The sequence below is a fragment of the Marmota marmota genome, unplaced genomic scaffold, assembly GCF_001458135.2.
Source record: "Marmota marmota marmota unplaced genomic scaffold, marMar, whole genome shotgun sequence".
NCBI lineage: Eukaryota > Metazoa > Chordata > Mammalia > Rodentia > Sciuridae > Marmota > Marmota marmota.
This window is the reverse complement of record NW_025999963.1, coordinates 878,976-903,413: the sequence shown is the minus strand read 5'-3', so window position 1 is coordinate 903,413 and position 24,438 is coordinate 878,976. Positions and strand designations below refer to the sequence as shown.

At 33.2% G+C, this 24,438-nt stretch overlaps 1 protein-coding gene and 1 long non-coding RNA gene across 6 annotated transcripts in view; both read left to right on the top strand.

Moving 5' to 3' along the window:
* Positions 1-24,438, top strand: part of Cdh18 (cadherin 18) — a 672,909-nt gene that overhangs the window by 376,600 nt on the left and 271,871 nt on the right. The window lies entirely within an intron of this gene.
* LOC107160155 lies at positions 2,547-9,634 on the top strand. The gene is made up of 2 exons (XR_001505824.2): positions 2,547-6,043; positions 6,237-9,634. It is a non-coding gene; the product is annotated as an uncharacterized LOC107160155 (long non-coding RNA).

Sequence of the window (24,438 nt, the reverse complement as noted above, 5' to 3'; positions counted from 1 at the left end):
TGTATCCAGGCTGAGTGAGCATAAGCATTTGAACAACCTGAGTTGAGAGATACCTTATGCCTGGAAGAATCTGAAGAAGACCTGACACCTGTGGTTTCCGAAATTAGCAGTAGAGGAGAGAGAGAAGCTAGGCTCAGTAGACTGAATGCCACAGTCCTCTCCAGTAAATAACTGTGAACATAATATTCAGATAGATGTCAAGGCATTGTTAATGTTAATAAGAAAAGTATGTGGCATATTTGTGTTTATCAATAGATTTAATATTAAGAAATCATTCTTAATCTTCTATGAGAAACTACACTGTAGGAAATAAGAATGTTAGGAAAATTAAATGTAGGTTAATTTATATAAAGGAGTTAACATACCACAGTAACAAAGAGCATAGTTTTCTTATTTTTTCATAATAATTTTTTCTACTATTTGAGGCTTTGGCCTTGGTAAGTTCAATATAGAAGACAGAAGTTTATTATGCATGTCAATATAGGTGGATGAATATGTTTGTTTCTATTTTACTTCAAATGTCACTGTCTTAACATGAATGATAGTTTTACTAAGAAAAATCTGCATGCCATATACTGTGCTTGGTTTTAGATGTCATTAATCAAATAGCTCCAATGATTGATGAAATTAGGCAAGAAGGGAAGACAGTTTTGAGAACAAATGATTGTATTATATGCTAAGGGTGCTAACAATGTCAGACATAGAGGACAGTGGTACAAGAAAGAATGGGTGCACTTGACTTTGACCAATATATGGAAGGCACTTCAGAAGAAAAGCTGAAAGAGATATGTTGCTATTACTATAAAACAAGACAGACAAGTTTGGCTGGTGAAGAGAGAGAGTGTGGAATTTTAAGATCTACATATGAAAAGGTGACTGAGTAGATTTCAAGTACAAAAAAGAATAATTGGATCACGCTGTACCTGTTGACAAGTAAGAATGGGAAAGATGCAGGAAATAATAGATGAGCCACAGCATGCTCTCCTGGTATTATCCAAAAATGTACAGGGATGCACTGAAGAACTTCTAGGTAGAAAATGACAGAAAACAAAATGACAATATTGGCTGTAGAGAGGATGCTTTACCTGTTCAAAAATCTAGACTAGAATGCGATAGTTTCAAAAGAAATTGAAAGGAGGAATCAGGAAAAATAAATAAATATAGATTTGAATAAATTTTGTTGCTATTGAAAGTGAAGAATGAGAAGGAAAGACCACTTAAAGATGGTCTGCAGGCTTCTGATGGTACTGAAGGGATAACTAGTAAACGAGGAGTCTCATGTCTGCGAGTGAGGCTGCTGGGGTTGAACAGGCTTTGTCCAGGATTCAGGTAGGCAGACTAAGACACATGCACACACTAGAGGAGAGATGAGAGCTGAAGAGCAGCAATGAGAAAAGTGGTTGAATGGATGATGGAAGGTACAAATGAAGATATAGGGAAACATGCATCCATTTCTTTTTTAGTTAGAATTTTGGGAAGCACGTGATTTTAAGGGCAAGAAAGAAAGAAAAAATGATTGTAAAATGAAATTCTACAGAGGAAGCAGAAACAACAGGGTGGAAGTAAAAATCACAATTGACAAGGAGAGAGTCTCAAGGAACAAGTGGACAGAAAGAATAAGTAGAAGAATTATATTGTTTCAGACAAATTTATACCTGAGTGGTTATTTTCTTCTGTATAGTTTTAGTGGTGCTCCAGAGCTGAGCAGTACTCCAAAGTGTTGACTAGGGATAGAGGAAGGCTCTGAACTAAAACAAACCCCTGCAGCCTTTGGTTATTTCTGATATAGACCTATTACTCTCCAGTGCTTGCAACATCATTCCCTCACAATTAATGATCCAGGGCATGTAAAAAATCTGATATTCCTCAGCGTGCTTCTGAATTCTTCTCCTGTGCTTTCATGATTTATGCAATGTTTGTGTTGGCTAGTAATCTCCTGCTGGCTCTTGAAGGAAACCATGTTAAATTAGGTTAATAATAGGAAATAATTTATTAGCTTGCTAACCTGAAAAGTAGAACATGCTTCCAGCATGTGTAGAATCAGAGATACAAATGATGTGATTAGGATTCTAACTAATCCCCTAAAGTGACAAAATCACAAAGCATGTGAGGACCAAATCCAAAGATTTGCAGCCAAGAGTTCAGTCAGTTGCTGTATGCTGCTATATAAAGGATCTTCTTCCTTGAAGCTAAGTATGGACGAGTTTAAAGTGACAAAATATTCGTCAATTACAGATATTAGGCCTATCTTTTAAGACATCTCATTTTTAGGTACTAATTTATTGGTTAAAAAAAAAAAAAACTACACTGATTAACTTAAGCAAAAATGTAAGTGCACACATGTGTGTGTGCACACACACAAATAAAACCTAAAAATATAAAATGAGAACTGGGGTTGTGGCTCAATGGTAGAATGCTCGATTTGCATGTGCGAGGCCCTGGGTTTGATCCTCAGCACCATAATATATATATATATATATATATATATATATATATATATTAAACATATTGTGTCCAACTGTCCAACTACATCTAAAAAATAAGTATTTTTAAAAATTTATAAAATGAGAAAAATTCATATTGTTGAAAATCTCACATCCTTCTTTGAGGTTTTCTTTCTTTTTTTCCTTACACTTTTTTCTTTCATTGTTTCTTTTTTTATTTGTTTTAATGACTACTGTTCAGGGCATAACTGAAACTAGTAACTGTCAAAATGTGCCAAAGAACTTAAGTCTTGATTTATGAAGTAATCATTGGGAAAATCATTGACTTATCATAAAGGATTTAGATTAGTGCTGCTCAAGGGAACATTCTGAGGCTGGGGTCATGCTCTATGTCTGCATTGTCCATTATGGTAGTTATTAGCTACATGTGGCTAGTGAATATTTGAAATGGGGCACATGTAACAAAGGAACTGAATGTTTATATTTTATTCGTTTAAACTTTATGTGGTGTTCATATATATGTTCATATTGTGTGAATATACTATAATGAATCCTGCTTATATATAATTAATATATTTATTTTAAAAGTAAGAATAATAGTAATGATAATAGCAATAGAAAAGAGATCAGTAGAGAAGAGCAAGCAGATCATGGAGAGAGAGTTAAGAGGGATAAGGAAGGCAGTGGGGAATGACATTGATCAAATTATGTTGTATGCACACACAGATGTGGCATAACAAAGCCCAATATAAGTACAATGAACCAATAAAAAATTAAGTAGTTACTTGTTACTGATAACATCCATATTAGACAGAAAATATTTAGACCAATAAGGGAGAAATTTTGCCACATTTACAAAATATATGCAGACATAGCAGTCTGTGAAAGTCATATAAATGCAGGGGCATATGGAATGAGATTAAAAACTAATGATCATAAAATATAACTGTAATATGGAACAAATCTTATAAAGACCAAAAGAGTTATGCCTTAATCTTTTTGATTCAAATAACATTTATTGTTTGGTTTTAGTGAGGAAAATTATTAATATAATAACTACTAGAACCATTTTCAAAATAATTATTATCACTTATTAATTGTGCAAATTAATGGATTTTTACTGCAACATTTACAAACTGAAAATATCATGCCTTGGTCACATCTACCCTGCCTTCTGCCATCTCTTTCCCTATTTCTTTCCCTTCTTTATCTGATATCCTTTCCTGTCCCTTAAAGTCTCTTCACTTGCAAGTCATTTTAATTTTTTTTTAAATTTTCATATATGGGAGAACTTGTAAAACTTGTTTTTTTCTGTCTTATTTCTCTTAACATGATGTCTTTCACTTGGAATAACTTTCCTCCAAGTAATATGATTTTATTTTTCTTTGTTGATGAATAATATTCTACTGCATACATACAAAATATTTTCTTTATTTAATTATCTCTTGATAGGCACATGGGCTGATTTCATATCTAACTTATTGTCAACAAAGCCACCATAAACATTTATATGCAGGTATCTCTTTTCTATGCTTTTTTTTTTTTTGGTTGTATACTCAAGAATGGGACATCTAGGTAATATGTGAGTTTTCTGTTGTATTTTGGTATGTTTCCCCAAAGCTCTTAAGTTGAAAACTTTGTCCCAGGGGCAGCATTGTTCAGAGGTAGACCTTTTGGAGAGTGATTGGATCATGAAAGCTGTAACCTTATCACTGGAGTAATCAATTGGATGGGTTAATTGTTTAACTACTGGGAGGGGATAGAAACTGTATACAGGTATATCGAGGAAGGAAGTCACTGTAGGTTGTTCTTTTGCTGTTGCATAAATTTTAATTTAATGTAATCTTCTGTCAATTTTTCCTCATTTCCTGAATTTTGGAAGCCATACTCATGAAATCACTTACCATACAAATATCCTGAAGTGTACTTTACTATGTTTTCTTCTAATAGTTGCTAAGATTCAGGTCTTACTTTAAGGCCTTTCTCCATTTTCGGTTGATTTTTGTACAAGGTGCATGATTGGATTCTGTTTCAATCTTCTGTATATGGATATTCAGTTTTGCCAGAACCATTTTGTGAGTAGGCTGTCTTTTATCCAATGTATGTTTTAGAATCTTTGTAGAGAACCTGTTGTAGATGTTGGCTTATTTCTGAGTTCTCTGTTTTGTTTCATTGGTCTACAATGCCAATAACATGCTGTTTTGTTACTATGACTCTGTAGTATGTTTTCAGACCAAGTACTGTATGCCTCCAACATTTCCCTTCCTGATCATGATTTCTTTTTCTATTTGGGATATTTTGTTCTTTTATAAAAATTATATTTTATACTTATTTGGAATAAGTAATTGGTATGCTCATAGAGATTGCATTTAATTTATACATTTCTTTTAGTTATTAATTAATAATAATTCTTCCAATCTAAGAACATGGGGGTCTACCACCCTCTATTGTCCTATGTTTCTTTTTTCAGAGTTTTGTAGTTTTATTGTAGATTTATTTCACCTCCTTGGTTAAGTAAATTCCTAGCTATTTTAATTGTTTGAGACTATTGTGTCTTGGATTTCTTTGCTCACTTCCTACTCAGAGATTTCATTTTTATCCTGCTACTTTGCTGAGTTTAGTTATCAGATCAAGAGTCTTTTGGTGCAGTGTTTAAGGTTCTCAGTGTATAGAATCATATCATCAACAAAAAGGAATAATTTGACTTCTTCATTTACTATTTGCATAACTTCTAATTTTTTCTTTTCCCTAATTGCCTGGTTTAAAATTCTTAGTACTAATATGAATAAGAGTGGTAAGCTTGTTTTATTCCTGATAAGAGAGGAAATGTGTTCTGTTTTCCTGCACTTGGTATGATGTTGGCTATGGATTTGTCATGTGAGATATGATTCCTGTAAATCGAATTTACTCAGTACTTTTATTATGAAAACTTGTGTTTTATCAAAGGATTTTTTCTGAAGTTTTTGAGATGATCATGTGATTTTTATCCATAATTCTATTTGTGTACAGTATTAAATTTATAGATTTGTGTTGATTAAGATATACTTGAATCCCTGAAATGAAACCAACATGATCATGGTGATGTTGAATTTGATTTTCAAGTATTTTGTTGAGGTTTTTGCATCTGTGTTTATCAGTGATATTGGTCTATAAGTTTATTCCTTTTTTCCCTTCCTCTTTGTATTTGTTTTTGTGTCCTTATGAGTTTGGGAAGCAAATAATGGTTTCATAAAATAAGTGTAGATGAAAGGGTACCTTCCATTTGAATTATGGAATAGTTTGAAGAGTGTTGTCATATTATTATTTTAAAATCTGCAAAATTTTAGCAGTTACTTCTTCTTAATCTGCTTTTTCAATTGTTGAGATATATATTATGGCTTCAGCATTATTAACAATTTCAGTGTGCTAATATTTGTGATTGTTTTATCTTCTTTGTGAATTTCTTCCTGATCAATATATATTGATGTTTTCTCCTCTAATTTTCACCTACTATCAATTTCTCTGAATATAAGTACCACTACCCCTGCTTACTTTCAGGTTTCATTTACTTGGACAATTATTCATCATCGTTTCACTTCAGTCTGTGTATATCATTACAGGTGAGGTCATTTTACTCTTGTTGTTCCTGTCATTTTTGTGGCTTTTCTTGGGACTATTTTCAATATCCATATTTATTTTTTACCATCATTATTCACCTTGGGAGTTAGATTTTTTGCCATATTAATAATATTTGTTTCTTTTCTAATTCTCATTTGTGTGTCTAATCTTTTTTTTTTAATTTGTTCTTTTTAGATATACATGACAGTGGAGTGTATTTTGACATATACACAGCTGGAGTATAAAGATTCTGTTCTTGTAAATGAATGAGTTGGAGTTAAACTGAAGGAAGAACCAAGAGATTTCAGCTGTAGTACAGCCCATTTAACACTCTAGATATAGTTGGGTCTGAGTATTGTCACTGATACCCTTTTCCTTGGATTTACACTACTACTGCCACACGGCTACTGCTTAGCTATACCTGTTATCACAACACTGAAAAATACCTATATTCCTTTTGAAATTCATATTTCTTGATCATCTATCAAAATTCCAGACAAGAATCTGTGCTTCCTTAGCTGTGGAGTAGTGGTCTTCCAGCCTCAGGTGGAGAAGATGCAAAATCTGGATTCTAAATGTTTTATAACTAAGACAGAACTCTGTCTGCCTGAATTCCCAAAGTAGGGTATCAAGTATTCAAAAGTAAATGGGTGCATATAAAAGTTATAGATTCATGTAGACACACAGGTACAACTAAATATTGTTTAGCGTTTCTATCCCGAGTAGGAATGTTTAATATCTTTCACTTTGACTTCATTACTTTATGTGTAATGAAGTCAAAGTGAAAGATATATCAAATATAATTCATATATCAAATATAATTCATATTACTTTAAGACAAATAGAAACTCAGAAAAATTCAGAGGATTGGTCTTTTGTAAACTTATTTGCCCACCAATCTATTTTGAATAAAAGAGGTTTTAGTTATTAGGTTATATATATGAAACTTAAGGTAATGATTCATAAACTTGTTCTGGAACATCTTGTCTGCTTGGTAATTGCCCTTTCAGTTCATTAACTACTTTGCATGCATGAGTTCTCTCTACTGCTATATCAAAATTATTAGAAGTATCAAGCACATTTATACTATTCAAGGCAGTATAAACTATTTAATTAAAATAAAAGAACACTAAGCTGAAAGGAAATGATATAAGACAGTCATATACATTTTGCTTGGAATTATATTTCCTTCTTCCATGATTTATGTTTTTTTGCCTTCTTTTTTGTTTTTTCCTTTGGTGTTGCTGCTCCTAATCTTCACTGTTGCCTATGTTACTGAATATTATTTGAACCCTGTTATTTTTGTTCCACTGAATTAAATTAACCATGAGTAATTTTTAGTTTTATTACTATTTTTATTATGTTTATATGGAAAGGATATAAATACCTAATTAAACATCAATTATTAGCACAAACTATATCAAGTAAATATCAACATATTACTTGAGGGAAGAGCCCAGTATTTAATTCAGCTGTCAGAGACCAAAGACTCTTTCTGAAAAGCTGTTAATTTACACATACATTGTTTTTTATCCTTGCTTTTCAAGTGCAGTTTTCTTGAGTCTGTAACAAATGTTGAAAACAAGAAACAAGATGATAACATATACTAAATTTGGGTTAATGTGTAAAAATAAGTCTTAAATCTGGTATATGTTATTTTGTGTCACATATCAATAAGGTATGTATCTATCTATGGTTCTTAAATTTCATTGTTTATTTGAATCTGGTGCATATTTTTAAAAATTCCATTGCCACAGTGAATCTTATCAACATGCTCATCCATAAGAAATTAATTTAAAAATAACCATGAATAATTTGCAGAAAGATCAATAGAGGGAAGTGAACAAGGTGTGGGAGAAAGGAAGGAGAAGGAAAGGTGTTGGGGACTGAAATTGAACAAGGTATATTCCCTGCTTTTATAGTTATGGCAAAATAATTCTACTGCCCTATATAACTAAAAAGAACAAATAAAAAATAATTCCAGTGTCAAGACACTATAAGATCATTGAAGTCTGGAAAACTGAAAATAGGAGACTGAAATAAATATTTATTTAAGCTACAAACATGCAATGAAGTTAGTGTTTATCTTTGAAAATCACTCATATTTAGAATCATTTTACTAAATTAATAGCATTAGATACAATAATACATTGTGTAAAGTGTCATGGACCTTTGAAAGTGTTAGTAATCACTATTCTGTCTTAATAATTGACACCCAAGAAATAATGACCATCTTATTCACACACACACACACACACACACACACACACACACCTTTTTTTATCATCTTATATAAAGCAGCAGGCTTTTGGTGAAATTTCTATGAAAGTATTCTTCCTGTTTTAAAAAGATACCTATAAATGAGATAGAATACTGTTTTTTCCTCTCTATATATGTCTTCAGGTAACCTTTTTAATTTATTATGCTTATATAGACATATATGCAAATGTATATATTATGTGTACATCAATTATTTGGATTGTCATACACTAACATGTTTATTGATGTGATGTATACACTTAATGGGAAAACTAAACAGTACAATTATAATACAACTGACATTCTTCTTCTTCCTTACAGTTGCACACAAAGTCCTGTCTTAGACATAAAAACCAATTTACAATACTTTTTTCTTTAATTTTAAAATTACTACTTTATACCTTGATTTCTTGCTATGGTATATGAGTATCTAATGGTTTACACTAATTATACATCTTCTTCTCTTCTTATGTTATCATTCATTCACATTTCTATTTTTTTTACTTTTCTCATATTTTTAAATTTGTTTTAATTAGTCATATATGAATTCACTTTAATACATCATATATAATAGATTATAATTTCTCATTCTTCTGATTATACATGGTGTAGAATCTCACTGGTCATATAGTTACATATGTACATAAGGCAATAATGTTTGATTTTTAAAAACAAGTTGAGTACCCCTAATATATAAAGTTTGTAATGCCACAAAATCAGTAACCTATTTGGAAAAATCCACACCAGACATCGAGTAACAGGTCACAGTCAAAAAGCAGGAACACTGAGAGTATTTTGTAAAATCATTTTCATGCTATGCATTTAAGGTATATATGAAACAAAATGAATTTCAAAATTAAACTTGGATTCTCTCCCTAAGACTTTTTATTATGTATGTATATGTGAATATTCCAAATGACAAATATAAACAGATTAAAAAAAATGCTTAAAGTTCCAAACACATCTGGTCCAAAGTATTTTGGAGGACAAATATACAAAATCTATATGTAATATGCTGACACTATCAACAGGCTGCAGTTATTTCACAAATTATATACATCACGTACATGATGATACAATGATTCCTGGACTTGGCTTTAGAAGGCATTCAACTGGATTATGTGCTTGGGTGACCTTCATCACTGTTCCCTTTGATTATGTAACCCAGACATCTAAATATATTTCTTCTAAAATGTTACATATTTTTCCAGGAATAAGTACAGTTGTGACCACAGTGTCTGACTAGCCATTGAATGTTCTGCTTTGATTATATTCATGATTAAAATCTCCAAAGAGTATTTTTTTTCTTTTTCTTTTCCACTTTTGTTTAATTAGTCCATTATATTTTCACATCTTGATGGGATTCATTCTTACATATCCATACATGCACACAATACAAAAATACAATTTGGCCAATATCACTCCAAAGCACTTACCTAAACTTTTTCTTTCATTAAAAAAAAAAATATTCAGGCTGGGGATGTGGCTTAAGCATAGCGTGCTCGCCTGGCATGCGTGCGGCCCAGGTTCAATCCTCAGCACCACATACAAACAAAGATGTTGTGTCTGCCAAAAAAAAAACCCTAAAAAATAAATATTAAAAAATTCTCTCTCTCTCTCTTTCACTCTCTCTTTAAAAAAAATATTCTAATTTGTTATATATGACATCAGAATGCAATTCAATTCATAGTACATATATTTAGCACAATTTTTCATGTCTCTGGTTGTACAAAGAAGAGTCACACCATTCATGTCTTCATACAGGTAATTGGGGTAATGATGTCCATTTCATTCCACTGTCTTTCCTATGCCCCTACTCCCTCTCTTCTTCTCCCTCCCCTTTGCTATATCAAAATTCCCTCCATTCCTCCCATGCCCCCTGCCATCTGCTTTATGAATCAGCATCCTCATATCAGAAAAAACTTTCACCTTTTGGATTGAGGGATTGGCTTACTTCACTTATCATAATATTTCTACAGCTCCACCCATTTACCTGCAAATGTCATTAATTTATTCTATTTTAATGCTGAGTAATATTCCATTGTGTATATATACCACACTTTCTTTATCCATTCATCTACTAAAGGTCATCTAGTTTGGTTCCACAATTTAGCTATTGTGAATTGTGCTGCTATAAACATTGATGTGGCTGTGTTACTATAGTATGCTGTTTTTTAAGTTTTTTGGGTATAAACCAAGAAATGGAATAGCGGGGTCAAATGGTGGTTCCATTCTATTTTTTCCAAAGAATAGCCATACTGTTTTCAGATTCGTTGCACCAATTTACAGTCCCACCAGCAATGTTTGAGTGTGCCTTTCTCCCAACAGCCTCGCTAAAACTTATTGTTGTCTATATTCTTAATAGCTGCCATTCTGACTGGAATAAAATCTTATAGTAATTTTGATTTGCATTTCCTAATTACTAGAGATCTTGAAATGTTTTTATATATTTGTTGATTGATTATATATCATCTTCTGAGAAGTGTCTGTTCATTTCCTTGGCCCATTTATTGATTGGGTTATTTGGTTTTTGTTTTTAAGATTTTTTATTTCTTTATATATCTTAGAAATTAGTCCTCTATCTGATGTGCATGTGGTAAAAATTTGCTTCCACTCTGTAGGCTCTCTATTCACCTCTCTGATTATATATTTTTCTGAGAAGAAGCTTTTTTAGTTTTAATCCATCCCACTTATTGATTATTTATTTTGTTTCTTATGCTATAGGAGTCTTATTAAAGGAATTGGGGCCTAATCACACATGATGAAGATTTGGTCAAACTTTTTTTTTCTATTAGGCTCAGGGTCTCTGGTCTAATTCCTAGGTCCTTGGTCCACTTTGAGTTGAGTTTTGTGCATGGTGAGAGATAGGGTTTTAATTTCATTTTCTTGCATATGGATTTCCAGTTTTCCCAACACCATTTGTTGGAGCTGTTATCCTTTCTCCCATATTTGTTTTTGGCTCCTTTGTCTAATATGAGATAACTATATTTATGTGGGTTTGTCTTTATGTCCTCTATTCTGTACCATTGGTCTACATGTCTTTTTGATACCAATACCATGCTGTTGTTGTTACTATTGCTCTGTAGTATAGTTTAAGGTCTGGTGTAGTGATGCCACCTGCTTTGCTCGTCTTACTAAGGACTGCTTTAGCTATTCTAGGTCTCTTTTTTTTTTCCAGATGAATTTCATGACTGTTATTCTATTTTTATGAGGAATGTTATTGGGATTTTGATTGTAATTACATTAAATCTCTATAGTACTTTTGGTAGTATGGTCATTTTGACAATATTAAATCTGCCTATCAAAAGAAAAAGGGAGATCCATCTTTTAAGGTCTTCTTTAAATTATTTATTCAGCATTTTGTAGTTATCCCTGTAGAGGCCTTTCACTTCTTTCATTAACTTGATTCCCAAATATTTTATTTTTACTTTTTTGAGGCTATTGTAAATGGAGAAGTTTTCTTAGTTTGTCTTTCAGAAGGCTTATCAGTGATGTACAGAAATACTTTGATTTATTCGTGTTTATTTTATATCTTGCTCCTTTGCTGAACTCATTTATTAGTTCTAGAAGTTTTCTGGTGGAATTTTTTGGATTCTCTAGGTATTGAATCATACTGTCAGGAAATAGTGACAATTTGAGTTCTTTTCCTATGTGTATCCCTTTAATTTCTTTCATATTTCTAATTACTCTGGCTAGATTTTCAAGAACTAGTTAAATAGTAGTGGTGAAAGAGGGTATTCCTGTCTTGCTCCAGTTTTTAGAGGAAATTCTTTGACTATTTCTCCATTTTGAATGATGTGGGCCTGGGGCTTAGAATAGATAGCTTTTAAAATGTTGAGATATGTTTATGTTATCCCTACTTTTGCTACTATTTTGAACATGAAGGGTGCTTTATTTTGTCAAATGCTTTTTCTGCATCTATGCAGATTATCATATGATTCTTGTCTTTCAGTGTATTGATGTGATGAATTAAATTTATTGATTTCCATAAGTTGAACCAACTTTGCATCCCTGGGATGAACCCCACTTGATCATGGTGAACTACCATGAACTATCTCTTTGCTATGTTTTTGTATTTGATTTGCCAGAATTTTATTGAGAAGTTTTGTATCTATATTCATTAGAGATATTGGTCTGAACTTTTTTCTTTGATGTGTCTTTTCCTGGTTTTGGAATCAGGATGATATTAGCCTCATAAATGAGTTTGGAAGTGTTCTCTCTTTTTATATTTCATCAATTAATTTGGGGAATATTGGTATTAGTTCTCCTTTGATGGTCTTGTATAACTCAGCTGTGTATCCATCTGGTCCTGGTCTTTTCTTGGTTGGTAGGCTTCTGATGGCATGTTCTATTTCATTGTTTGAAATTTATCTGTTTAATTTGTATATGTCATCCTGATTCAGTTGGGGAAAACCATATGATGCTAGAAATTTATTGATGTCCTTTATTTTACTGTGAATATAATTTTCCTAAATAATTTCTAATTATCTTCTGTATTTCTGTAGTGTCTGTTGTGACATTTCCTTTTTTATTACATATGTTAGTAATTTGAGTTTTCTCAATGCTTCTCCTCATTGCCATGGGCAAGTGTTTATCATTTTTACTTATTTTTTTAAAGAATTGACTTTTTATTTTATCAATTTTTTTATTGTTGGTTCCAATTTTATTGATTTAGCTCTGATTTTAATTATTTCTCAGTCTTATATTGCTTTTGGTATTGATTTATTCTTCTGTTTCTAGGACTTTGAGGTGTAACCTTAGGTCACTTATTTGTTGACTTCTTCTTTTGAAGAATGAACTCCATGCAACAAACTTTCCTCTTTGGACTGCCTTTACAGTGTCCCAGAAATTTCACTATGTTGTATCAGTGTTCTCATTTACCTCTAAGAATTTTTTAATCTCCTCTTTGATGTCTTTTGTAATCCATTGTTCATTCAATAGCATGTTACTTAGTCTCCAAGTTTGGGAGTAGCTTCTATTTTTCATTTTATCATGGATTTCTCATTTCATTCCATTATAATATTATAGAATGCAGGGCAGTATCTCTATTTTATTTTGTATTTACTATGAGTTGCTTTGTGGAATAATATATGGTCCATTTTAGAGAAAGATCTGTGTGTTGCTGAGAAGAAAGTATATTTTCTCATTGAAGGATGAAATATTCTATATATGTAAGTTAAGTCTATGTTATTGATTGTATTATTGAGTTCTATAGTTTCTATGTTTAGCTTTTGTTTGGAAGATCTATCCAGTGGTGAAATAGGTATGTTAAAGTCATCCAGATTTATTATGTTGTGGTCTATTTGACTCTTGAACTTGAGAAGAGTTTATTTAATGAATATAGATGGTCCATTGTTTGAGACATATATATTTAAAATTGTTATGTCTTGTTAATGTATAGTTCCCTTAAGCAGTATGAAATGTCCTTCCTTATCTCTTCTCATTAAATTTGGTTCGAAGTCTACTTTATTTGATATGAGGATGTAAATACCTGCTTGCTTCTACAGTTCATGTGAGTGGTATGACTTTTCCCAACCTTTCACCTTCAGAATTTTTCTATGAGACAAGTCTTTCAAAGGCAAATATTGTTGGGTCTTTTTTTTTTAAAATACAACCTTCTAGTCTATTTCTTTTGATTGGTGATTTTAGACTATTAACATCAGGGTTATTATTGAGATACGATTTATATTCCAAGTCATATTTGTTTATTTTTGGCATTTAATTTGACTTGGTTTCTCCTTTGATTATTATTTCCTTTAGTGTAATTACTCCCTTTGATGATTTCCATTTTTGTTTTTTATTTGCTCCCCATGGAATGTTTTATTAAGGACGTTCCATAGTGCAGGCTTTCTAGTTGTAAATTATTTTAACTTTTGTTTATGATGGTGTTTATTTTGTTGTCAAATCTAAAGTTTAATTTTGCTGGATGTAAGATTCTTAGTTGCCATCCATTTTCTTTCAGAGATTAGTATCTGTTGTCCTAGGATCTTCTGGCTTTTGGGGTCTGGGTTGAAAAATCTGAAGATATCTTAATTGGTTTCCCCCTATATATAATCTGATTCATTTCTCTTGTGGCTTTTAATAGTCCTCTTATTCTGTATGCAAGGCATTTCCCTTATAGAGTGTCTTGGAGTGGGACTGGTGTGATTTTGTACATTTGGCATTCTGTAAGCCTTTTGTATGTGGTTTTTCTAATTCATTCTTCATGTTTGGAAATTTTTTTGATATTATTTTATTGAATAGATTGTTCATTCCTTTGGTTTGGAACTCTATGCCTTTCTCTATCTGAATTATTCTTAACTTCAGTCTTTTGTGCTATCCCATATTTCTTGAAAATTCTGCCCATGGTTTCTTACCATTTTACTGTGTGGTCAAATTCTTTTCAAGATTATGTATTTTGTTCATTGTCTGAGGTCCTGTCTTCCCAGTGATCTAATCTGTTGGTGATGTTTTCTATTGAATTTTTAACTTGGTTTATTGTTTCTTTCATTTTAAGGATTTCTGATTCTTTCTTTCTTCCTTCCTTCCTTCCTTCCTTCCTTCCTTCCTTCCTTCCTTCCTTCCTTCCTTCTCTTTTTTTTCTCAGAAGCTCTATCTGCTTATTGAAGCAATCTTTTGCTTCCTGAATTTGCTCATGTAGCTCTTTATTGAAATGATCTTTTGTTGCCTATATTTGCTCTCTTACATCATCCTCTAATTCACAGAACATTTTAATTATGTACATAATGAACTCCTTCTCTGAAATTTCTTCTGTTGTGCTGGCCATGGATTCTAATAATGTAGTATCTTTGTTTGTTGGGGGCACTTTTTTCCCTTGTTCTTTCATGTTGTTCCTGTGTCTTCCCTTCTAGCACTGTGGATCCGAGGCATTACAGTGTAGTCTTATAGCATCCCTTTAGGTTTCCAATACCTCTCCTTCAAGGGGGAGAAAAAGGTGAACAGATCCCAATACAAACAATATACAACCTTAAACCCTACACCTACTATTAAGCCATTTTTGGTTTTGTCTCAATATACAGAAATGGTGTTCAATTCTTATCTACAATATAAACAGTAGGTTTGCAAAAGGGTCTACAGTTTCTGATGTTGGACAAAGAACCAAGGGTGAGGTGTTGGATGAGATGTTGAGGGTGTAGGAGTTGAGGATATAGAGTTAATAGATCTTAGTGTGAATGAGGAATCTAAAGAAGTTGGTTATTAGCAGAAGAGAGAAAGTGATTTCAGAGATACAAGTAAATGGGAAGATAATAGAGTACAAAAAACAACCAAAGGTAAATATTAAGAAACATAAAAAATGTAAAAATAGAAGATAAAGTTATATTCAACACCACTGTATTTTACTATTCAAACATCCTAGTCCTCAGTAGCCTAATTCATGAAAAATACTTTGTTACACAAATGTTGGAAATGTGAGGGCAGGAGGAGAGAGAGAGAGAGAGAGAGAGAGAGAGAAGAAAAAATAAAAGCAAAATCTTGAAGGTAAATATAAGAATTTTTGCTGTTGGAGATCAGTATCTTTCCATCTTCCCTTCTCACCTAATAGGTGGGGTGGTTTTCTGTGTGCTGGTACCACCAACCCCAGGATGGTAAAGGTTATTAGGATGGGAGGGTTGGTCTTGGGGACCTGGTTGCTGGAGATGGAATATAGTACTTGCTGGTCCCTGATAGGAGATTTCACTCCAAGTATCTCTTTTGGGGCTCACTAGTTTGATGTGGACATCTGGTCTTATCTCCTTATATCACCTGTGGATCTTGCAATTATTGATTTCTAATTTAGTCTCTAAACTGTATCTCACTCACCCCCACCCTTTCTACTTCCCAATCAGGAACCTTTGTCTCCAGAGATCTTGTGCACTGTGCTCTGGGAGCTGTGCACCTCTTGTGGGAGAGCTGTTTTATATTGAGCAGTTCAGACCTCTGTTGTGCGACCTGGTTTTGTGATCTACACACTGACCAGAGACTGGTTGCCTAGCCACAGGCAATGTGTCAGGTTAGCCTCTGTTGGGGAGAGAGGGGATTTGGGGACTTTTGGTAACTTAATGTTGTTTCTAATCCTCAGCCAGTATTCCAAGCTGGGGGAGTTGCATGAACTAATGATGGGGAAGAAGGTGTCCAAAGGTGGAGGTGGCTGCTTTTAGCTATAGGCTGTCGGGTGTGTGTGTGGGTGCTCTAGAGGTAGTTGAGAGATGCAGCTCTGTGGTGTGAAATATTGTGGCTGGTGACCATCACTAGACCTAGCACAGTGTCCCCAGGTGCAGGCTAACATTTACAGAGGACTGTGGCAGTGGTTGCAGTGCCCCAAGGTGAAGGCAACTGGAGGAACACCACTGGTAGCTGGGGATAGACACAGGAGTGGTATCCAGAATTCCTTTCATGGGCTGCTGCCAGGTTTTCTGCTGTGGGAGCTACAGTAAAGAGTCCTGCATTGACGTTGAGACTTGGACACCTGCTCATATGTGGCGGCCGAGATTCGTGTGTAGAGTAGTTCTGGGGGTCCTCTAATCACTTGCAGAGAAACAGTATTCCCACCATTTGAATCCCGAATCCAGAAGCGTCAACAGAATGCAGCTTCCCTCTATCTAGCCCACCCTGTTGGATCCATCTCCAGAGAGTTAGCTTTTAATTGTATGGTTTTACCAAATTATCTGGTCAAATATATTTTTAAATAACAGTGGATTTTACAAAACATATTTAAGAAAATATGATCAACTTGAATATTTCTGCACTGTCCATAAAAGACAGTGCTATGTTGAAAAGGAGTGATTAGAGTGGACATTTACCCTGTTTCTTATCTTAGGGTGAAAACGTTCAGGTTTTTGCTATTGGGTTGATATTAGTTGTGGGTTTTTTACAGATTCTCTTTATCAGGTTGAGCTAATTCTTCCACTATATAAGCCAATGAGTATGTGTTGAATATATGCTGAATATATTTTGGGGTTTGTCAGATAGATTATTTTTCTTCACTCATTTATGTGACCATACATAATTTTTTCCTTAAATTATTGTTATGATAGATTACTTTTTTTTCAAAAATTTGAAACAGACTTACATGCCCAAAATAAATTCCACTCAATTTTTTTAAAATTCTTTTCTTAGTGCACTAGAGCTGATCCTAATTATGGGGTTTATTTTAACATAATAATACTAGCACGGAATATAATTAGTTCAGCTTCATTTCACTTTACCTCTCCTCCTTCCTCTCCCTGTTTCCTTCCCTTTACTCTATTGGTCTTTCTTACATCTATCTATCTATCTATCTATTTCTTTCTTAAATTAGTACTCTATGCACACACACAAAGGTGAAACTCACCATGGTACATCCATATATGCACACAACACAACTTAGTCAAGCCCATTCTCTCCTTTCCCATTCCTCTCCTTTCCCATTCTTCTTTCTTCTTCCATACCAGGGCTGTTCCTATGCTCTAGTGACCTTCTTTCTACTTCATGAGGTTCCCTCACCCCTGTCCTTTCCTCTTATGTTTATCTATCTTCTGAATAAAAAAAAATGTTGACCCTTTACTTTCTGATCCTGACTTATTTCACTTAGCATGATGCTTTGCAATTTATCCATTTTTAACCAAATGCCATAATTTATTTTTTCTTTATGACTGAGTAAATCTCCACTATTTGTATATGTCACATGTTCTTTATACATTCATCTGTTGATGGACCCCTGGGCTGGTTCCATAACTTGGCTACTGTGAGTTGCACTTCCAAGAACACTGATATGTCTGCAGCACTCTAGTATGTTATATTTAGTTCTTTGGGATAAATATTGAAGAGTGACATAGCTCTTTCACAAGATATTTCATTCCTAGTTTTTTGAGGAATCTCCATACTGCCTTTCAGAGTGATTGTACTAATGTGCAGTCCTACTAACTGTATATGAGTATACCTTTTCTCCTGCAACCTCATCAGGATCTATTATTATATGTATTATTAATGATTACCATCTGATTGGAGTGAGATAAAATCTAAAACAGTTTTTATTTGCATTTCCCTGATTGCTAGAGATGTTGATCATTTTTTCATAGAGTTATTTGTCAATTGTATTTCTTCTTTTGAGAAGAATCTGTTTAGTTTTGTCCATCTGTTAATTAGGTTGTTGTTTTGTGTTTTCTGAGTTCCTTATATATTTTGAATATTAATCCCCTGCTAGAGGAGCAGGTGACAAAGATATTTTCCCATTTTGTAGGCTTTCTCCTCAAGCTCATGTTTCCTTTTCTGTGAAGAAGTTTAATAATTAGATGCCATCACACTTATTGATAGTTGGTTTTATATCTTTTGTTTTAGGAATTATGTTAAGAAAGTAAATCCCTGTGCCAATATGTTTAAGTATTCAGCCTGTGTTTTCTTACAGCAGTTCCAATGATTCTGGTTTGATTTTTAAATCTTTTATCAACTTCAAGTTGACTCTTGTTCAGGGTGAGAGATACAGTTCTAGTTTCATTCTTTTACATAAGGATATCCAGTTTCCCCAGCACCATTTGTTAAACAGGCTATCTTTTCTCCAATGTATGTTGTTTGCACATTTGTTGTAAATCAGATAACTCTATCAATGTAGATTTATATCTTTCTTTTATTGTATTCCTTTGATCTTGATTTCAATTTTCATGTCAATACCATGCTGTTTTCATTACTATAGCTCTGAGGTATAATTTGGGATCCTGTATTGTGATACCTCTAGCATAACTCTTTTTGCTCATGACTACCTTGAATATTCTGGTTCTCTTTTATTCTTCCAAATAAACTCAGGACTTTTTTCCTGTTCTATGAAGAATGTCATTGTATTTTGATGATGATTGCTTTAAATCTGGATAACACATTTGGTAATATGAACATTAATTTTGCCTACCCAGAACATCTTGTTTTCATCTTCTAAGGTCTTCTTCAATTTCTTTCTTTAGTGTTTCATATTTTCACTGTAGGTTCTTCACATCTTAGTGAGATTTATCCTCAAGTTTTCATTTTTCTTTTTTAAGGCTATTGTGAATGGAATCATTTTTTAAAATTTCTTCCTCAACATATTTATGATTGGAGTATAGAGAAGCAATTGATTTATGTATATTGTTATTGTATCCTGCTATTTTACTGAATTTTTTTATCACCTTTGAAAGCCTTTGGTGGAGTGATTGGGTCTCCTAAATATGGGATTATGTCATCAAAAAACAGAGTTTGACTTATTTTCCTAAATTTGTATTCCTTTAATTTCCTTATCATGCTTGATTGCTCTTGCTAGTTATTCAAGAACTATATTGAATAGCAATGGTGAGAGTGGACATCTTCATCCTGTTCCTGATTTTAGAGGAAATGCTTTTATATATTCTCCATTCAGTATAGTGTTGGCCTTTGTCTGTCAGTTATAGTTTTTATAATATTTAGGTCAGTTTCTTTAGGTGGTGTATCATTTTGCTTTGGCTGTTTTTATGATAGCTTTTCTTTATCTTTCAAAATTTAATAATGATAAATTCTGAAATCAATATTTTGGGTGCTTCCTATTGTGGGTTTGCTCACCTTCTTGGATCTGTGGATTTTCTTCATCAGATATGGGAAGTTTACAACCAACATTAAACTCAACATCTCCTAGCCTCAGTTCTTTCTCCATTACTTCTATAACATTAACATTGTATATTATTTTGGGGGGGATTTTTTGTTTGGATATTATTCTCTCTGTATTTTTGATTGAATGAATTATATTATTCTGTCCTTACATTAACTGATTTTATCCTTTCTGCTCTATTACTAAACCTAACCTATAATATTTTTTCCTGTTATTTTGTTTTTCTATTCTGTAATTTCAATTTGATCTTTTGCAATTTCTATTACTTTGAAGAGACTTTAAATACTTATTTTAAAATAATTTGAAATTCATTAATAATACTTTTTTTAATAAAAGTTACTTTGAATTCCTTGTTAAATAGTTAGAAAAATTGGTTCATATTCATCTTGCTATTCACAGATTGTCTTTTTAAAAATAAGTTGTAATTTAATTGTTATTGGTAAAATAGATTATTTTTATTAGTTCTTAAGCATTTGTCTCATTATTATAAAAGCTTTATAGTCCAATTTACATGTTGTATTTTAACAGCCAGTCACCTAGTTTAGGTTCGCCATGTGTATATTGGCTGATTTTTGTGGATTGTGTCAGTATAAACTTTATAGTGTGGCTCAATTGGAGTGCCTTTAGGGTGCTAATTTGATGACTTTATTTATCTGCAGCTATCAGGGACCCTATTCATCCAGGATATTTCTGCCTAAAGGGGGAAACTGTTTTTTCTTGTGTCGTATTTTAGGTGGCCCATGATGGAAGAGCCATGGGGTAGAATTGCCTTACTGGTGACTTCCAGCTTCCCTGGTGTCCTTCAAAGGAATATAGATGCTAAAAATCATAAAGTCAATGAGTGTTTGTGACCAGGTCAGCTGGTGATAGCTCTCTTCAGCCAGCTCTGTGTGCTGCCTCAATAGCACTTACTGGGAAGAAAGGAGGCTTTAAATCTATAAAGCGGAAGAATACCTATACCAAGAGCTCATTCTCCTAGGGACTCCCAAAGGATGCCCCTTGCAAGAGTTGTTATGATTTCCTGATGTTGCCAAAGGGACTTTTGTTTGTTCTAAGGTGGTACTGATTTTATTGGGAGGCCAGCAGGAATGGATCTTCTTCTTTTGGGTCAGGACATACAAAAGACTTATGTTTTCAAACCGGATTGTGTTTTTATAATATTTCAAAATTCACCTATGTTTATAAGATGCCTTTCAAATGAAACAAAATTCATTGGATTGCTATTTAATCTTAATCATTTTGCTTTAGCTTTGATAAAGATTGTATTTTGTTACCCAAAATAATCAGTTAATTTTTAAATAGCTAAATATTGGAACTTGAGACACTTCTCCAGTCTTAGCATCTTGGAACTCATTTAAGTAATAGTGAATTTTATTGTCAAACATAGGACTTCCTTTTTAAGCAATTGGTTTCCATCTGTGTGAAGGTTTCTCTTCTCCTCAGAATGTGTCAGTATGGAGCTTAATCTCTTTCCAAAATTCCTAAAATGTTGTGTCAGGTTATCCCTGCTCCTTCCTTAATGCCACAATTCATTCTCAGACCCAGTCCCAATTCTAAGGACTACAATACCAAGACCTTGCTTTTTCATTAGTTTCACTATCTTTCCAAAGCCTAATTTGTAGACAATATCATCAGTTTTTCTATCCTGTTAATGTTACATGTCACTCATTAAACTTTCCATTTTCCTTCCTTAATGCTAACCAAACCCACAAACAGTGTTATAGGCATTATGAGGTTTTATTCTAGAATCTCTCTGAGTAATAAACCATGTTTCTGTGTTCTTCCTGATGGGCCTAGATTACACGGGATTTCCCATAAGAGTGCACATTTGCTGGTGAATATAATGATCACATTAGAGTATGATCATAATCTTAAGATTACTAAGGGGTAACAAATAGTTGTCCCACATGTGATTCCAGAAATAATAGAGAAATGACTTAAAAAGTAAAAACCTTCATAATGTACAATCAGTTGTTAAAAGTTATTTGCCAAATTCACTGCTAATTTTAAGTTAGTAAAATGTTAATAACCAGTGACTGGTTCACGCTTAGATTCACATAAGGAATTGAGGGAATAATTTTACTAAAAATTAAAAACTCTGAGCCACAATCTGAACAAGGACTAGTTTGTCCAAGTTATATGCCTTACCTTTATAAAAAATAGCAAAGTGTTGGTAGAATAGAATCAGATTTTTTTTCCACAGTAAGAGGAGCAATAGTTGTATCAGTTCTAGAAGTGTAGTCATTATCGATAATCAGTCATCAATCGCCCAGAGCCAGACCCCAGGTTGATCAAATGGCTTCTCTCTTTGGAAAATCAAGCTCTAATGTATACTAAAACATCAGAGAATTAAATTAAAAGAATAATGGGTGGTATCTAACATATTCACAAATGCTTCTGAATAGCTTTCTAGGCGAAGTCCTCTAATTAAAGTAGAAGTAATGTTTCTGTCATACCTGGTTCACTTTCATGTAGGAATTTAAATGACATTCCTTCACATTGTTGTATAGTTTTACCTTGTGTTACTTCTAAGTCTCTATTCAGATGCCCATTGTCAAATCTTATGCAGATATTTAAGAAAAACAGTCATACTTTATCATTTACTTGTGGGCCATATTTCATTGATGCAATGACAGTATTTCTATAAAGTTTGTACAGAAAACTTTTTCATTTCCAGTCAAAATAGGGTTCTCCACAAAAACCAAAACCAAAAGAACTAGATAATAAATAGGTAGATAAATCAATATATCAATAGATATTTAGTATGGAAATTGACTTGTGATTATGAAGGGTGCACAATTCCAACATCTACTTTCTGTGAACTTGAGGACCAAGAAAGTCAGTGGTGGAAATCAAAGCTATTCTAAAAGTCTTCAAATCAGTGGAGCCAATGGTTTAAATCCTGAAGTCTCAAAAGCCAGGAGTTCTGATGTATGGGGCAGGAGTAGAGGGCTATCGCAGCTTTAGGACTGAGCAAATTCCAGCACCAACCCTTACATTCATATTCTGTCTGGTCTCTCTATGGTCAGGTTGATGACTGCCACACTGGGGAGGGTGATCTGCCTTACTCTGTCCAAGGATTTAATGCTAATCTCTTCTGGAAACACATTTAAAAATGATCAGCTATATTTTCAATCCATTAGACTAGTCAAATTGACATATAAAATTAGTCATTACAACAATTGTCTAAAATGAAACAAAAAAAACATATTAACAATTATTGTTCATATATGCTAAAAATGAAATATATAAAATGTTCTTTAACATTCTTCCCGAAAAAAAGAAAGTATGTTTTAGAACACCACAAAATAAGTGAAGGCCAAGCAACAGCTGTGGAGGAGTGGGAAACGTCTTGCTGAATTCCTCAGAGTATTGACTTGCTTCAGCTAGTGTAAATGAATAAATAAATCTATTTACTTTGCCCCTACTTCTGTCACATTTCTTGTGAGAATTTGATTCACATTCGGAGTCTGAAATGGAGAGAAAAATAGAATACTGCTTGGCTTCTGCTGTGTCAGATAATTACTTTCAAAATCTGTAACCAAAAGCCAGTTGGGATTGGAACTGTGTTTTTGTTCCTGTGAAACAGAAATTCTGTCATATGCAACTACAGGGCTGATACTACTGAAAATTACCTTTACACTTAGTGAGCATGAGTGACTAGCTTATCCAGTTATAAGTGGTGGGAAAACTGTTAGAAGATAATTCTAGAAATTTAGCATGTCCTCTCACAATATAAACATTGTGTATCTAATAGATTTATTATTTTGAATAAAAAAAACATAACATTTCCAGATTTAATAAACAATTTTTTTCTAAATCTAATAATAAACACTGAACAAATTACTCCATGTATGTGTAGATATTTAGAAGTGCAAAAATGTGAATGTTACTAGTCTCCCTGGAGCTCACATATCACACATCAGGATCTAGTGAAAACACCTTCCATGTTCTGTGCTCAGGATTTTGCACACATTAACATACTGCAACATACAAGGCCATTTTTAATTTTTGAGTGAGCAAGCTAGCTTTTTAGACATGCTCTATCCAGTGAGGATTTATAAATTATAATTCTAATCCAAACCTGCTTTCTGAATTTCAGGTTCTTATAGGAAATATAAATTTAGTACTCACACTTGAAGGGCATTGCTGCCATCTCAAAAGTACCTATACTAAAGTGGACTCTAAGTCTCTCTTTTGTCATTGGCTCAAACCTGGTTTTCCTGCAGCATTCTCTTTTCAGTAGTTAAACCACCATTCACTCAGATGTTCAAGTAATACACCTAAAAATTATCTTCCCCTCTTCTTCACAGCCCCCTTGCCCTAAAATTGGATATTAGTGAGTCTCATCAGGAACTCATCTAAAATGTATCTCCTGTTTGTCTGGTTTTGCTTTCTTCCAGCTCTCCCCACTCTTTTTCTTCATCTTCTTTTACCTGAAATACTTCAACAGCTTCTGTATTGGGATTCCAACTCCCCTTGTGCACCTTTCACCTGCTTCTTCCCCCTTCCAGATTAATGTTTTATAAACAGGTACCTGATCACATCACTGTAGGGGTTAAAATACTTAGGTGA